This window comes from Pongo abelii, chromosome 8 (assembly GCF_028885655.2).
Source record: "Pongo abelii isolate AG06213 chromosome 8, NHGRI_mPonAbe1-v2.0_pri, whole genome shotgun sequence".
Taxonomy (NCBI): domain Eukaryota; kingdom Metazoa; phylum Chordata; class Mammalia; order Primates; family Hominidae; genus Pongo; species Pongo abelii.
The window spans coordinates 85771371-85787358 of record NC_071993.2 but is presented as its reverse complement, the minus strand read 5'-3'; the positions used below and the strand labels follow the sequence as shown (position 1 = coordinate 85787358).

General features: G+C 37.4%; 1 long non-coding RNA gene across 2 annotated transcripts in view; it reads left to right on the top strand.

Moving 5' to 3' along the window:
- The first annotated feature begins 602 nt into the window (after positions 1-602).
- Positions 603-15988, top strand: part of LOC129048293 (uncharacterized) — a 28938-nt gene continuing 13552 nt past the window's right edge. Inside the window, exons 1-3 of one of the 2 annotated variants that reach the window (XR_008510523.1) lie at positions 603-754; positions 5834-5941; positions 10994-11173. This is a non-coding gene — a long non-coding RNA (uncharacterized LOC129048293). Of the gene's footprint in view, positions 755-5833; positions 5942-10993; positions 11174-15988 lie in introns of those variants that run through there. The other variant, XR_010141579.1, reaches the window with a different exon arrangement.

Below are 15988 nucleotides of genomic sequence, written 5' to 3'. Positions count from 1 at the left end.
GATGATGTTTCTGTTAAGAAGAAATCTGTTCCTGCCTCATTCTTGGTCAAAACAGCCGTAAGCCTGATAAAACAATATTGCATGCTAGTTTCAGGAATGTAACTCAGCCATTTCAGTGTTTCCTTTCTGGGTCCCTGTGGATTTCTAACCCTCACTTTAACAGTAAGGCTATATTATCCTCATTTTCTCCTGCCATCTCTCGGCTGTTTTTCTTTCTCCTGGGTTCAGTGAGTCATTTCCTCAAGTCCTCCCTGGTTTGGCTTCAAAAATTTAGGATAATCATCAAGAGCTGTCCTCTTCTCCCCTTCAGGCTTGAATTCCTCTTAGTGTTAAGGCCTTTCACTGCTCAGCGTCTGAGGTGGGTGGGTTTGAGTTAAGATCCTTTCTTAAATCTTAGCGTGTGTGCTGGAGAAAGCCTAACAGATCACAAGAAAGAGGTAACAAAATGAACGTTCCAAGGAAACTGGGAGGATGCGGGGGAAGGTGCAGACTCATGCTTCATTCAAGTTGCTGATAATGAATGCATTACTGAAGTATTACACTACCAAGAGCTTCCTTTGTAATAACATGAAAAAGTCAATACTTTGTGATAAACTTCATGTAACTTTATTTTTCTTCCTTACTAGTTGCATTTTTTCAGCTGGTATAGTTGTTAAGCACTTGACTCCTGATGTCAGATGGATCAAGGGTCGAAATCCTGCCACTACCACCTTCTAGCTGTGTGACCACCCACTGGCAGTTATTTGATGGGCAGGTATTTTTGTCTTCTTATCTAACAATATGGGCAAGCACAATAGCATCCTCCTCATAGGACGAGTAGAACAATTAAATGAGGAAATCCACATAGGAAGTGCTTAATAGATTGTAATTATTACTATTATCATTCCTATGGGAATTTAAATTGATGCCTACCATTTGCTTTTATGTTCTTCTGGGATGTTCATGTGGTAATTAATAAATGACTACGTCTAGATCACGTCTTGACAAACTACAAATCTGGCCCATGCCCCGTTTTTGTAAATAAAGTTTTATGGGCACACAGCCACACCCATTTGTCTATATATTATCTATGGCTGCTTTTGCTCTACAATGTCAGTGTTGAGTAGTTGTAATAGACCATATGGCCCTGAAGGCCAAAAATATGGACTAGATGACTCTTTATAGAAAAGTTTACCAACTTCTTGTTTGGAAAATCATACTTTTAAATTTTTCAATTAAAAAAGTCATGGACATATTGTAATTCTGTGCCTCAGTTTCTCTAACTGAAAAAGGCATATATTAGGCATATATTAGATGGCTCCTAAATAGGATCCATCTAGAATTATTCATCTATCATTTTTATGCATGGAGCCCAGGAATTTTTAATACATTTGGGCTTTCTGGTGGGTTCTTCCAAATGCTTTAATGAGAAAGAAAAAGCAGAAAGCAACCTTTAGTGACTTGAATGCCAAATATGTGAAGCTTTAATGTTTTTCTCTGAAGCCAGGTTCAGGAGATCTTTGTCACTGGGCCACTTCCTGGCTGATTTAACAATATTTCTAATTCTTTGGTTTTTTTTTTTTTTTTGTCTTTAAAAAAAAATCATTCTCTTTGTCTCCCCACTACCTGCTCTTCATACCACTTCCTCTCCAGGTTGGCCCCTGCCTTCTTGCCTTCCTCCAGCCTCCCTCCTTTCTCCAGTGGTTTCTCAGCTCTCCGTCCTCCCCCCAGCCAAATGTGAAGGAGAAAGTCTGCCAAGTCTCCCAGCCACTGTCAGCCTAGCTGACTGTAATGCTTCCAGCAGAACCTCCAGCTCAGGGCCCTCTGGCAGGGCCTGAACTCCAAGCAGCAGGAGGGACCAGCGAGTTATAAAAAAGGGAAATACCACCAGTCATCTGCATCCTTTGAAGTTGAGGGTTGGGAAGCAGGGAAACTGAGAGATGTTTGACAATTTCCCAGGGGGTACCTGGGAAAGAGCCTGAGACTGGGGGTCAGGACTGTCTTTTCCAGCTCTGCCCCAGATTAAGTGCAGAGTCCTTGGGCTAGTCATTCATCATCCCTGAGCCTCAGTTTCTCTTTGTAAAATCAAGAAAATAATTTCTATCCTGATTTTCCTGTAGGGCTTTTGTGATGATCATACATTTGCGATCATGTATGTGATTTATTTTTTAAATAAATACTTGATTTATATTTTTCCCATTTCAAAATTACCTCGTGCTTATGTGATAGAGGAACTTTTGTCAGTAGCATCTACCACCCTTCACAACAGAACCCCAATTTCCTTTGGGGAGTTAACTTTCCACACCACTGCCTATATTTTACTGAGATGGAAAATCCAGCTGCCTGTGCCTCCTGTAGCCAAAGGTAGGCAGTCTCTTCAGCTCAACCCATGAAAACTCGCTGCTGAGATTTTGACTTTTGAGCATATGAAATTGGGTGAGCTAAGAGGTTGGCATTCTTTTATCTTGGCAGGAATATCCCTGCTAGACTGTTCCACTGCAAGACTAGTCCTATCATTCCTGCTTTCCCGCCCCTGAAGCTGAATTGGTGTCTGCCTATTTCCAAGCCTAGTTCTCCAACTTTTGTGCAATGTTTTTAATAAATTCCCCTTTGTTTAAGTTGGCCAAATTTTTTTGTTGCTTGTAATCAAAAAACCCCAACTGACACACAAGACTGATGTAGAGAACCATTTATAGAGCACTTATTTTGTGTGTGGAGAGGCAGATACTTTGCACACATTATTTAAATTAATCTATACAAAAACCCTAAGAGGTGGCTGTAATTATTTCTAAATTACAAATGAGGAAACTGGGGCTCTGTGAGGCTCAATAACTTTCCCACATTTGTATGAGGAGCAAATGATAGAACTGGGTGTTGGAACCAAGGTTTGAACCAAGTTGTCTTTGATTCCAAACATTTTAATCTTTATGCCATGCTAAAATGGTATAATAGTGGGCATTTTATTTTGCAGGCTGTGTTTTGGGATTAGTAATTTATTATGAACATCCTCATGTCAATAATATTCTTGAACAACATGATATATAATGGCAGTCTAATAGTCCATTGTTTGGATTCACTACCATTTACCTAACCAAATTCATATTGATAGGCATTATGAAATGCACTGTAATGAATACCCTTGAACATTACATTTTGTACCTATCTCAAACTTTCTTCTGAAAATAAGTTATTGGAAGTGAAATTTCTAGGTTTAAAGCTCATGCATAATATTAAGGTTTTTAATGTAATTGACAAATTGCCTGCCAGATAAATCTTACCAATTTTGTTCCCATTAGTAGTATGGATACCAATGTAAGCACTTTCTAAATGAAGAAAAATGCTAAAAACCTGTAAAGGGCTAATTAATTGAAGACATTCTTATTTATAGAAAAGGCAAAATGTCTTTCCAAATTACATCTATTACAATAAAATAATATATTTGGCCATAAAAAAGAATAAAATTGGCCAGGCATGGGGGCTCACACATGTAGTCACTGCAATTTGGGAAGCCAAGCCAGGAGGATCTTTAGAGGCCAGGAGTTCAAGACCAGTCTGAGCAACATAGCAAGATCCTATCTCTAAAAAAAAAAAAAAAAAAAAAAAAATAGGCAGTCACAATGGCATGCACCTGTGTTCCAGCAACTTGGGAAGCTGAGGCAGAGGACAGCTGGAGTACAGGAGGTTGAAATTAGTGAATCATGATTGCACCACTGCACTCCAGCCTAGGCAACAGAACAAGACCCTGCCTCAAAACAAAACAGAAAAACAAACAAAGAAACAAAAAAGAAAATAAATCATGTAATTTGCAGCAACATGGATGGAGCTGGAGGTCATTATGTTAAGTGAACTATGCCAGGCACAGAAAGACAAATATCACCTGCTCTCCCTCATATATGCAAACTAAAAAAGTTGATCTCATGGAGGTAGAGAGTATAATTGAATGATAGATATTAGAGGCTGAAAAAGGTGTGAGGGAGGAGGGGTGATGAACAGAGTTTGGATAATGGTTGCAAACATACAGTTAGATAGAAGGAACGAGTTCTAATGTTCATTAGCAGAGTAGGGTGACTATAGTTAACAACAACGTACTGTACATTTCAAAATAGCTAGAAGAGAGGAATTGAAATGTTCCGAATACATAGAAATGATAAATACTCAAGGTGATGGATACCCCAAATACCCTGACTTTATCATCACACATTCTATGCATGTAATAAAATATCACATGTATCCCATCAATAGATACAAATATTATGTATCAATAAAAATATTCAAAATTAAGATACAATTTGCAGTAAGATTAGTATTCAAATTATAGGTATTGGGTTCCTATACACTTCCTAAAGAAAGGGAATTACTTTGAGCTGGGTGCTGTGGCTCATGCCTGTAATCCCAGCACTTGGGAGGCCGAGGCGGATGGATCACCTGAGGTTGGGAATTTGAGACCAGCCTGGCCAATATGGCGGAAACCCCATGTCTACTAAAAATATGAAATTAGCCAGGCGTGGTGGTGCATGCCTGTAATCCCAGCTACTCAGGAGGCCGACGCAGGAGAATCACTTGAACCCAGGAGGCGGAGGTTGCGGTGAGCCGAGATCGCGCCATTGCACTCCATCCTGGGCAACAAGAGCAAAACTCTGTCTAAAAAAAAAAAAAGAAAGAAAAGGGAATTACTTTGATTCCAAGGGTTTTTTTTAGCAGCCAAGTCAAAGAGGGAAGCTAGAGATGATGATAGTGGTGGTGGTGGTAGTGATGATGATGACGACGATGATGAAGATGATGATGATGATGGAGAGGAGACAGAGGGGGAAAAGGAGGAGGAGAATCCCATAGGGCATCTGTGGTGGTCGTATTAGCCAGTTAGATTTACTATATTTTTGAGACTTTGTCTTGGCATTCCTGCAGGAGACAAAAGAAAGGGAAGTTTCTCCTCAGACTTTCAGTATTCAGTAGCCTTGTGGTAAGAAGGCAGCTGGGCCACCCAGACTTACATATTTGAGGCAATAAACAGTGATCAAAGCAGTATGATTTCAGGGGAACAAAACTCTTCCACTCCACATACCTCCCTCTTTATTTCTCAATAAATGCACATTGGTTTCCTTTGTAAGAAGGCTACATTAAGATGCAATTTGACATCTGAAAAAGTTATACAATAAGCTATTTCCCACCATAAAAACTCTAACTGAAATTAGTTCATAAATTTTATTCCAATCATTTAACAAAACCTAAAAGGAGGAAATACAGGACTGGACTATTTTCAAAGGGAAAAGTGAACTAGAAAAGTCACGATGATTGTGAATGGGGTAAGGGATACTTCTAGGAAGTTTTGGAGACTGTTGAGAACCAAATGAGAGCTTGAGGCTTCAGATGGCCTGGAGTGAGCTTATAAAGAGCTATTGAAAGTGAGATATGTAATAGCAAGAAATGAAAATGAACTTTGCACTAAATGATAGGTACTAAAGGTATGTTATAACAAAGCCAATAATAGTGTTTAAAGTAAGAAGTGAGAGTTCCCCACCAACCAAACCCTCATGCACACACACACACACACATTGTATTTCATTGATTCTAGGACCCATGTTTTGCAGTTTAACATCTCTGAAACTGGAATGCGTTTTATAATCAATGGTGTGTCATGGTTAGTTGGCAGCATTTTTTTTCTTTACTAGTGATACATAAAGAAATGGTGCATATTAAAATCTATGGTGTCTTCAATTTGAAATGTGTATGAGAGAGAAGGGGGAAAACTGTCTTGTCATAGGAAATGTCTGGAAGTAAATATTGATTACTTATACTATTTACCTTCCTAGTTTCTATTGTCTTCTCATTTATTCTTTTTCTTAATTTGAAACAGGACCTTAGAGATGACTGAACTCAAAGTCTTCATTCTACTAATGAGAAGATGGGCCTGAGGTGGTAGGTGACTGGTCCCCATCACAGGTGTTTGGAGTGTGGTGGGCCTGTGAGTATATTCAGAGCATATCTGTATGTTCATTGTTTCCCAGAAATAATTTACAAATTACAGAGGGTTGGGAGCCCCAAGTGACAGGATCTGTTTGGAACTAGAAGGACCAAGAGTGATGAGGACAGAGTACTGCCCTTTGAAATGTGCTCCTCGATAACACCAACCCCAGAAAGGGAGGATGAGGGAACTGATCCTGGCCTGGGACAGCCAGTCAGTATTAGTGTGGTTTAGTTTTCCTGACTAGAGTTCCTCCTTCCCTCCCTTTCCCTCCCCTCCCCTTCCCTTTCCTTCTCTTCCCTCCCCTCCCCTTCCCTTTTCTTCTCTTCCTTTCCCTCCCCTTCCTCACCTTCACTTCCCTTCCCTCCTTCACCTTCCTTTCCCTCCCTTTCTTCCTCCCCTCCTCATCCCCTCCCTTCCCCACCTTCCCCTTGCCTTCCTTTCCCTCTCCTCCCTCTCCTTCTCTCCTCTCTACTATTCTCTCCTCTCCTCCCCTCCCCTCCCCTCCCCTTCCCTTCCCTCACCGTCCCTCCCTTCCTCTCCCCTCTCCTTCCCTCCTCTGCCTCTGCCTTCCTTTTCTCTTTCCTTTCCTTCCACACTTTCTTCCTTCCTTCCCTTCCTCCCTCCTTCTTTCCACCTTTCAACTTTAAATGTTTGTGAGGCATGATAAGAGAGTGAATTTAATTATCCTATTGAGTGAGGAGGGTGCCCTGGCCTTCTTGGCAACAAAAAAGACACCTGTTGTCCTCTGTTCTCACCCTACACGTACGGAAATGAGTCAGAGCTGCATTGTTATTTGCTACGGTCTGAACTCCTCCTCCAAAGTTTATGTGTTGAAAACTTAATCCCCAAGGCAACAGTTTTGGGAGGCAGGGCCTAATAAGAAGTGATTAAGACATAAGGGTTCTGCCTTCATGAATGGGTTAATGTCATTATCACAGGAGTGGGTTAGTTATTTGGAGGGTGGGTTTGTTATAAAAGTGAATTCTGCCTTCTCTCATCCTCTTGCCTTCTGCTGTGGGATGGTATAGCAAGAAGGCCCTTGCCAGATGCTGGCATCTTGGTATTGGACTTCCCAGCCTCCAGAACTATGAGAAATAAATTTCTTTTCTTCATAAATTACATAGTCTGTGGTATTGTGTTATAGCAGCACTAAACAGACTAAGACAGTATTTAAGTGTAGAATTGGGTTCTAGTGGGCCTGGATGAGGCAGAGTGGTTAGACTTTTCCCTCCTGAAAGTCCAGAAATTGTCCTGCCTCATTTTTTTTGCTCCCTTCTAACCTCCCTTCTCTACAGTTTTCTTCTATTAAATGATAGCCTGACGATTGATCCTAAGGTCAGGCTGGAATGCAGCTAAAAATGTCCTCGCAATCTCTTCTCCAGTGACTCTCTTCTTTGAATGTTAGAATGGCCATTTTAGCTGTGTGACCTTGGGAATCTCAAAATACAGTTTGCTCATCACACATAGGCACATTGAGAAGATTAAATGTGATAATTCATGCGAAGTCTTTCCGTTTCTTACTGTCAGACAAATAACAGATATAAAAAATGTCAGCTATTTTTATTATTTTCTTGGAGTAGCACCTCTTCCCCTTTAGCAAGCATTGAATTACAATTCTTTCACCTTGATAACAAAATTTATTCTTAGAAATACTTTAATACTAGTTAATTACTGGTATTTGTGTGAATTTATATTAACTGATATTCTCTCAATATTGATTGCATTCTTCCATTTATTTTTGCAAAGTGTAAAGCCACTTCTTGTATTGAATGAAGTTTAATGAAGTCATTTTGTTGGGCAAATTGGTGGGGGGTAGGAAGGAGGGTCTTTGTATCCACTTTCTTTCTACTTCCATCTTTATTTAAGGTTAATCCTATTGTCTACATAGGGATTTTTCCTGGTTCTAAGTGCTACTCTTGTAATAATCTCAGTCTTGTACACACTGATTCTACCCCTTGTTTTTCCAAAGGCTGCTCCCATTTAACTTCTCTGTTCCATTCTTGGCCTTTTTCTATTATCACCTTCTTCCTTTCCCTGATGATAACACCCTAGCCAAGCTGCCGCTCAGCTATTTCTACAGCAGACAACTCTCTCACATGCCTCAAATCCTCTTTAGTTCTCCCTCCATTCAACTCTGCAGATGAAAGTACACTCTTCCTTCTACTTGTGAATTCAAAAATGACTTTCATCATACAGGAGACTGTGGCAAGACAACAGTATCCAGGAGAAGGAAGTGGTAGAGCTTTTTTGTATTTTTATTGCTTTTATTCTGATTATAAAAGTAATACATACTATCTTAAAAAGTTTGAACAGTATAAAAATATACAAATGAGAAAGAGAGTCTCATGCAAGCTCACTTGCAAGAGGCAACCACTAATAACAGTTTGGGACACATTGGCCCAAACTTTTATTTCCTAATGGTGTTAAATGTTGAGGTATAATTAGGCATAATGGAGAAGAGTTGGTTTCCCGAAACTCTTAAAAAGTCTTTGAAAATACCCAGATCTGCTTCTAGGAATCAGCATAAAACTTCCAATAAAACATGTTCTTCCTCAAGCCAGACGTTCACAAATACATAAAACGAGTTCTTATTGAATGCACTGTTTTGTTTAATAACTACCATTGCTACAGTATTGTATCACACTATTTTCTTAATAAATAATGTGGGCTTCAGATTCTTGATAAGTAAAGCAGGTATTTGTGGCCTAATCTTGAAATTCAACTACCATTAAAAACATTATTTCTATAAGGAAATATACACTGACAAAGTCCAGCAACGGAACTTGGAAACAACCAATACTTACTTTCAAGTGAATGCAGCTTTCATGTAGATTTAGAGCAGATTTCACTTTCTTAGGTGGTAAAGAAAACCTGGCTGAGGACCCAGTGCTACCTCAGTTGGTTAAAACTTTCAGTAAATCATTGAACTTCATTTGGTTGCCTGGAGCTTCCTATGTAGTATTATAGCAGATATCATCTCTATGCATGAATATTACATTGTAGCTAAAAATGAGCACAAACAATAATGACTTGAGAATGGAAAATTGGTCTATTGTTTTTAAAAATCCATTCAAGTTATTAAAACAAAAAGTTGATTTTAGGGCTAAAACTGGCAAAAGGAGGCACATTAAGTATAGCTGAGTTGAAAAGGCAGTGAAACTGAAAAACTGGGACCTGAGACTGTTCCACCTTGTGGTTCTTTCAAAGAACCACATGGCCTGCATCTGCATTCTCTGCATGTTGGCTATCCCTGGCGTCCATAAATTTGACTGACACATGATGATTTTGGCCAGGAGCTTGACACTGATCCTGACTTTAATGTCTCTGATATTCAGCTTCCCCAGCAAATTGAGCCAGAATTTCAAATTCTCAGGATGAAAAAATCTGATTGGCCCAGATGGTGTCAAATATCTACCTGTTGTCCAAACAATTGTGATTAGGGATGCAGAAGAGACTGTAGGTGGGAGTAGATTCTCCTAGAAAAAGCAGTGGCAGTAATGGGCCAGGTGCGGTGGCTCACATCTGTAATCGCAGCACTCTGGGAGGCTGAGGCAGGTGGATCACAAGGTCAGGAGATGGAGACCATCCTGGCTAACACGGTGAAACCCTGTCTCTACTAAAAATATACAAAATTAGCCGGGCATGGTGGCGAGTGCCTGTGGTCCCAGCTACTCGGGAGACTGAGGCAGGAGAATGGCGTGAACCCGGGAAGTGGAGGTTGCAGTGAGCCAAGATCGCGCCACTGCACTCCAGCCTGGGTGACAGAGTGAGACTCTCAAAAAAACAAAAAAAAGAAAAAGAAAAAGCAGTGGCAGTAATGACTATGATATTTAATATTAATACAATTTAAGAGAAAAAAAGGGACTTCATATCTTCCAGTTCTAATCCTTCTTTGGAGGCCCTTATTTCAATTTAATTCAATTCAACAAAACTCAAATCTCTTCAGTTCTAAGACATACTTTTTCATAATTTAATGTGTCTGGTATCTAGTTCTGCCTCATAATCAATGTGTTCATTTAATGATTTAATGTTGTAGTATTTCTTCTTCCCTCCTTCCCCTACAGCCAAAAACTATTATTAAACTGGTGAGGTTTTAAGACAGAGGAAATATGGTATGTATTATCAACAGGCATCAATTGCTTTCCATGGAGGATATAATTAAGGAGCCACTAGATATGGGGGTTGGTTGAAAGACAGGGAAATGTTCCAATATCTTTTTCCTACCACCCCTTAAATAGTGAACCAAAAGAAAAAGGAGGCTGCATTCCTCCTCGCTTTAAAAGATGAAGTCCATTAAAGATTGTAAGGTGGTCTCAGGATTTATAGCCCTGAGAAGCAAATATTTATTTTATAGAATAATAACTATCAGTGCTGACTGAGCAGGAAGTCAACACCAGAGCATGTGTGGGCACAAAATGTAGCTTCATATGCAACCAAATTCCAGGCAATTGCCTCGTCTAATTCACTCAGAATTTTTTTTAAAAAGAATGCTTCCTTTGAAACTGAAGTTCTTTCTACTTGGTTTCGGCCCAAAGGTGAGCATTTTTTTGAGAAGGTTAAATCTTTTCAGATGTTTTTGAGGTGCACAAAGAGGAAAAACTAAACCATTCTCTATTATGCATACTTCTAGCTTCACATTACCCAAATGGATTTGAGCTCTACTATTTTTATTCAATTTTGAGAGTCCAATGATCTGCTCAGAAAACCAGCTGATGGAAAAAAATTCATGTCAAATTAGTTCTGAAAATAGCTACTTTTATACTTGCTTAGAAGAGTAAACTTTTCAAACTATGTGAGAGGTACACATAAGATAAGGCCTATATATAGAAACTCATCAGTTGGAAAACTGGCAGATAAAGTCTGTTAAAGTTCCAGAGAAAACTTGAATCAAGTTTAAGGAAATAGTTAACCTTTAAAGTATCAGTGGATTGGAAAAATAGAACATTTAAACTAATAATTGAGGCTGCATAATGTATTGATTGAGCTTTGACACTTGTATCAAGGACCAGTATGTCCTTGGTTATGTTGCTTCCCCTTTCTGTGTCTCAGATTTTATTTCTAAGGTGGTCATGACAGAAGAACCTGCTTCCAAAGTCGGGGTGAACATCAACTCAGGAATACAAATAAGACACTTTGAACCATGAATGGCACACTGTAAGCTATCAATGAATGTTTTCCATTAATTACATTGAAAACCACCTTTCAATAAAGACAAATATCATTTAATTTAGAAATAAACATTGCCATTTTAATGAACACTCCATTTTTAAACTCATTATTTTCAAACACAATGGAATTGGTTTTCTTATTTTAGTGATTTCAAGTAATACCTCAAGTGTTTCTTTGCAGCTGGTGCACATTCTCCCTGTCAAATTGGACAGACTGGACCATTTGGAAATGGGATAGTTTCTGATTATGAGCTATTCAATGTGCATAGTAAAAATTCCATGCTACTTGTTAGATCACACATTTGGAGATATTCTCCTGACACTTGCAATGACTAAATAAAAGATGACACATGTAGAAACTGTAGACTGTTGGCTCCAAGCAGCCCCAACTGGGCCCATCCATACCCCACCACCCCCACTGTTAGCCTTGCCTAAGAACCATAAAACATGGGTATCCTTGATGCTACAAGCAATTTTAAATAGCTTCATACATTTGTTTTGTGTGATGCCAATACATTCTGGGGTTTTCATTTTAAGACTGACTAGGCCATAGCTCCATGCTTATCATAAGTGACAATTTTGCAAAATGCCTTGAAACATGGTAAACATTCAATTTGTTGAATGTCTTAATAAAAATGAAGGGCAAATTTATACTATCAATGAATATTGATTTCCATATTATATGTGTTCCTAAAAATCGTACTGTAGACTAATTTTTTATAAATAAAATATGTATTATTTTGGCTTTTCATAGACTTACATTAGGATTTCTGATACTCTTTTACTTGTCTAAAGACATTTAACACTTAAGGTTTAGGTGTTTCTTCCATCTTCCTATTTCGCCACCTGCCCAATACCTACTTCCTCCTCCAAGTCTCTGTCAAGTAGTTTATGATATGGAGACATCCCTTTTGAATTACAATAATCAGCCCTTACCCGCAATTTACCCTTTGCATTTTTTTTAATTGAGAAAAAAATTTTTTTGAGACAGGGTCTCACTGTGTCACGCAGGCTGGAGTGCAGTGATGCCATCTTAGCTCACTCCAACCTCCACCTCCCAGGCTCAAGTGATCCTCCCACTTCAGTCTCCCATGAAACTGGGACCACAGATGTGCACCACCACACCCAGATAATTTTTTATTTTTTGTTGTAGAGACGGAGTTTCACCGTGTTACCCAGGCTGGTCTTTATCTGCTTGCCTTGGCCTCCCAAAGTCCTAGAATTACAGGGGCCTCTTGCACATTTTAATTTCCATGTGACAGATTGTCTTTAAGTAGGAATGTACTTATAAATACATTTATTTCAACACCAAAATATAAATAGAAAAATAGAAAATAAATTTTAAAGATAAGTAATATCCCAAATGTTATAACCCTAGACTTAGTGATTTACAACAATATCAATCCTAAGAGAAAAATTTGGGTTAAATCTCTTAAACGTAACAAGAAACCTTGTTATATTTATGACACAAAAACCAAGGTATCCATTTTCCCTTAGCACAAATAATGTGTTGGCTAGCTAGGAAGGGATGTAATTATGTGGTATACAATAAAGGGTTCCATTGATGCCAAAAACAGAAAAATGAGTGAACCCGACCAGAAATCATGTATTGGGTAAACAGCTTCCCAGACAAATGAATTTAGCTGATTTTTAAAAAGCGTTTTGTTTTGTTTTAAATTTTCAGTTTTATGATCTTTATGGATGGATCCGAACTCTATATACATATATTTTTAATTGAAGTACATGGTTCAATATTACATATTTAATTCCATGAAACAATGTAGTTGCATGCTTGACAGAATAAATAGACATACTTTGGGATACTACTTTCAGGACTTTACCAAGCAACTTAAAGCTAACCTTCATACTTTTTGTAAATAGGTGTTAGGGGCTGATTGGATGACTCGTCATGAATTATGTAATTGATATCGTTAGTTTTCTTTTTTTAACTTCTCAGGAAGGAGAAAAATGTAATTTTCTTTGGTAGGAAGATGCATAATAGTTATAATTTTTAAAAATGTCTGTCTGATCATTTGAGATTATATATATGTGTGTGTGTGTTTAAAATTTTAAATTTAAGATAATTTACATTTTCTTAAAAGATAAAATAGAAAATACAGAGAAGCCGAAATTTTTTTAAATTTATAATCTAATCCACTCAGAGATAATCACTGTTAATTTTAATACATATACATCCAACCTCTTGCTTCCTCACATTTTTGCAATCAAGATTTTTAAAAACAGCATGTATTTATGACATAATAGTATAAATATATTTCTGATAGCTGCTTCTCCAACCTACCAGTATATGGTATAGATATTTTCCCACATCACTTTATGGAAGCTTTGCCATTTCCTTTTATGGTAGGACCCAGTGAGTCACAGAAAATTGGCAGCTTTGGAGGCATCCAATTACTGTACTTCTGATGTAGATGTTAGACTTGAGATGTTTTCAAAGCAGTTTTATAAGAAGTGGATATGGATAAATGGGAGCTGGAATAGTACATTGTGGAAGTATCATAATGAATTGTTCTTATAGACTAATGTATGAGAAGATATAATTTTGTCTTTCGAAGGACCTTTTGAGATGGGACTAAATTCTTGCTTTAGCAGGTGAGGATGTGTTTGGTTAAATATAAATGTGAATTTCCTGTAGATAGTATGTAGTTTGGGTCTTATTTTTTAAATTCATTCAGCCACTCTACGTCTCTTGATTGGAGAGATTAATTCATTTACCTTTAAAGTAATTATGAATAGGGAAAGATTTACTATTGCCATTTTGTTGTTTTCTGTTAGTTTTGTAGTTCTTTTGTTGGTCTTTTCCTCTCTTTGTGTCTTTCTTTGTGTTTTCCAGATTTGCTTCCTTTTGTGCAACTTCTATAGGTATTTTTTGTATGTGGTTATCTTGGAGTCTATATAAAATATAGTCACAACAGTCTATGTTAAACTGATAACAACTTAAATTCAATTATAAACAAAAACTAACTTCTCTTCCCCCCACACATTTTACAACATAACATTATTGTTGTTACAGGTTACATTTATTCATATTATGTACCTTTTAATGCATTTTTATTATCATTTTTAATACTTTTGTCTTTTAACTTTTATACTAAAATTAAAAGTCACTTACCTACCACCATTACAGTATTATAATATTCTGTATTTATGTATTTATCAACGAATTTCATATTTTCTTACACTATTGTGTTGCTGTTCAGCATTTTTTCATTTCAACTTGAAGAACTTTTAGCGTTTCTCATAAAGCAGCTCTAGTGGTAATTAACTCCCTCAGTTCTTGTTTGTCTGGGAAAGTCTTTATTTTTCCTTCCTTTTTGAAGGTCCAGTTTGCCAAGCAGAGCACTCTTGGCAGTTTTTTCTTTCATTATTTTGAATATTAATATCTCATTGCCTTTTGGCTGGCAAGTTCTGTGCTAAAAAATCACTAATAATCTTATAGCCAATTCAATTTTCAGAAAGAAAAACAAAGCTGAACATGTTGCCCTTCCTGATTTCAAAGTACATTACAAAGCTACCGTAATGAAAACGCTATGGTACTAGCATGAAGACAGATATATAGACCAATGGAATGGAAGAGAGAGCCCAGAAATAAATCTATGCATATGTGATCACCTAATCTTCAGTAAGGGTGCCATGAGTACATAATGGGGAAAAGATAATTTATTCGATGTTGGGGAAACAGAATATCCACATGCAAAAGAAAAGAAGAAAATTATACTCTATTATATCATACTCAAAAATAAATTTAAAATACCTAAAGACTTAAATATTAGACTTGAAGCTGTAAGATTCCTAGAACATGAGGAAAGCCTCATGGCATTGGCCTTGGCAATTATTCTTTGTATAGGAAAAAATACCCAAAAGCACAGGACAGGCAACAAAAGCAAAAATAAACAGTGGTACTACATCAAACTAAAACGCTTCTGGACAGTAAAGGGAACAATCAATACAGTGAAAAGACAAACTATAGAATTGGAGAAAATATTTACATAACACATATCTGATAAGGGGTTACTCTAAAAAAAATAAGGAACTCCTATAAGTTAATAGCAAAAAAATCTAATTACCTGATTAAAAAATAGACTAAGGACTTGAATAGACATTTCTCCAAAGAAGACATGTAAATAGCCAACAGTTATATGGAAAAATGTTCACTGTCACTAATCATTAGAGGAATTCAAATCAAAACCAGAATGAGATATCACTTTACACCAGTCAGGATGGCTATTACATATATAAAAAAGACAACTAATGTTGGTGAGGATGTGGAGAAATTAAAACCCTTGTATGCTGTTTGTGGGTATGCAAATGGTACAGTTGCTATGGAAAACAGTGTGGAAATTCTTCAAAAGAGTAAAAATGGAGCTAGCATATGATCCAGCAATCCCACTTCTGAATAGTCATCCAAAATAATTAAAATTGGGATTTTGAAGAGATGTTAGCACTCCCATGTTCATTTCAGGACTATTTATAATAGATGTGGAAGCAACCTAAATATTCATTGTCAGATAAATGTTTAAAGAAAATATGGTATATAGATAGAATAAAGTATGATTCAGACAAAGTAATAAAGGAAATTCTACAATATATGACTGCATGGATGAACCCAGGGGACATTAAGCTAAGTAAAATAAGTCACAGAAATATAATTACTGCATGTTTCTACTTATATGAGGTACATAAAATAGTCAAATTTGTAGAATCAGAGCGGGATGGTGGATGCCAGGGGCTGGCAGGAGGGGTAAATGGGAAGTTACTAATCAATGGGCATCAGGTTTCAGTTAAGCCAAGATGAATAAGTTCTAGAGATCTGCTGTACAACTTTGTACCCATCAATGGCAATACTGTATTGTCA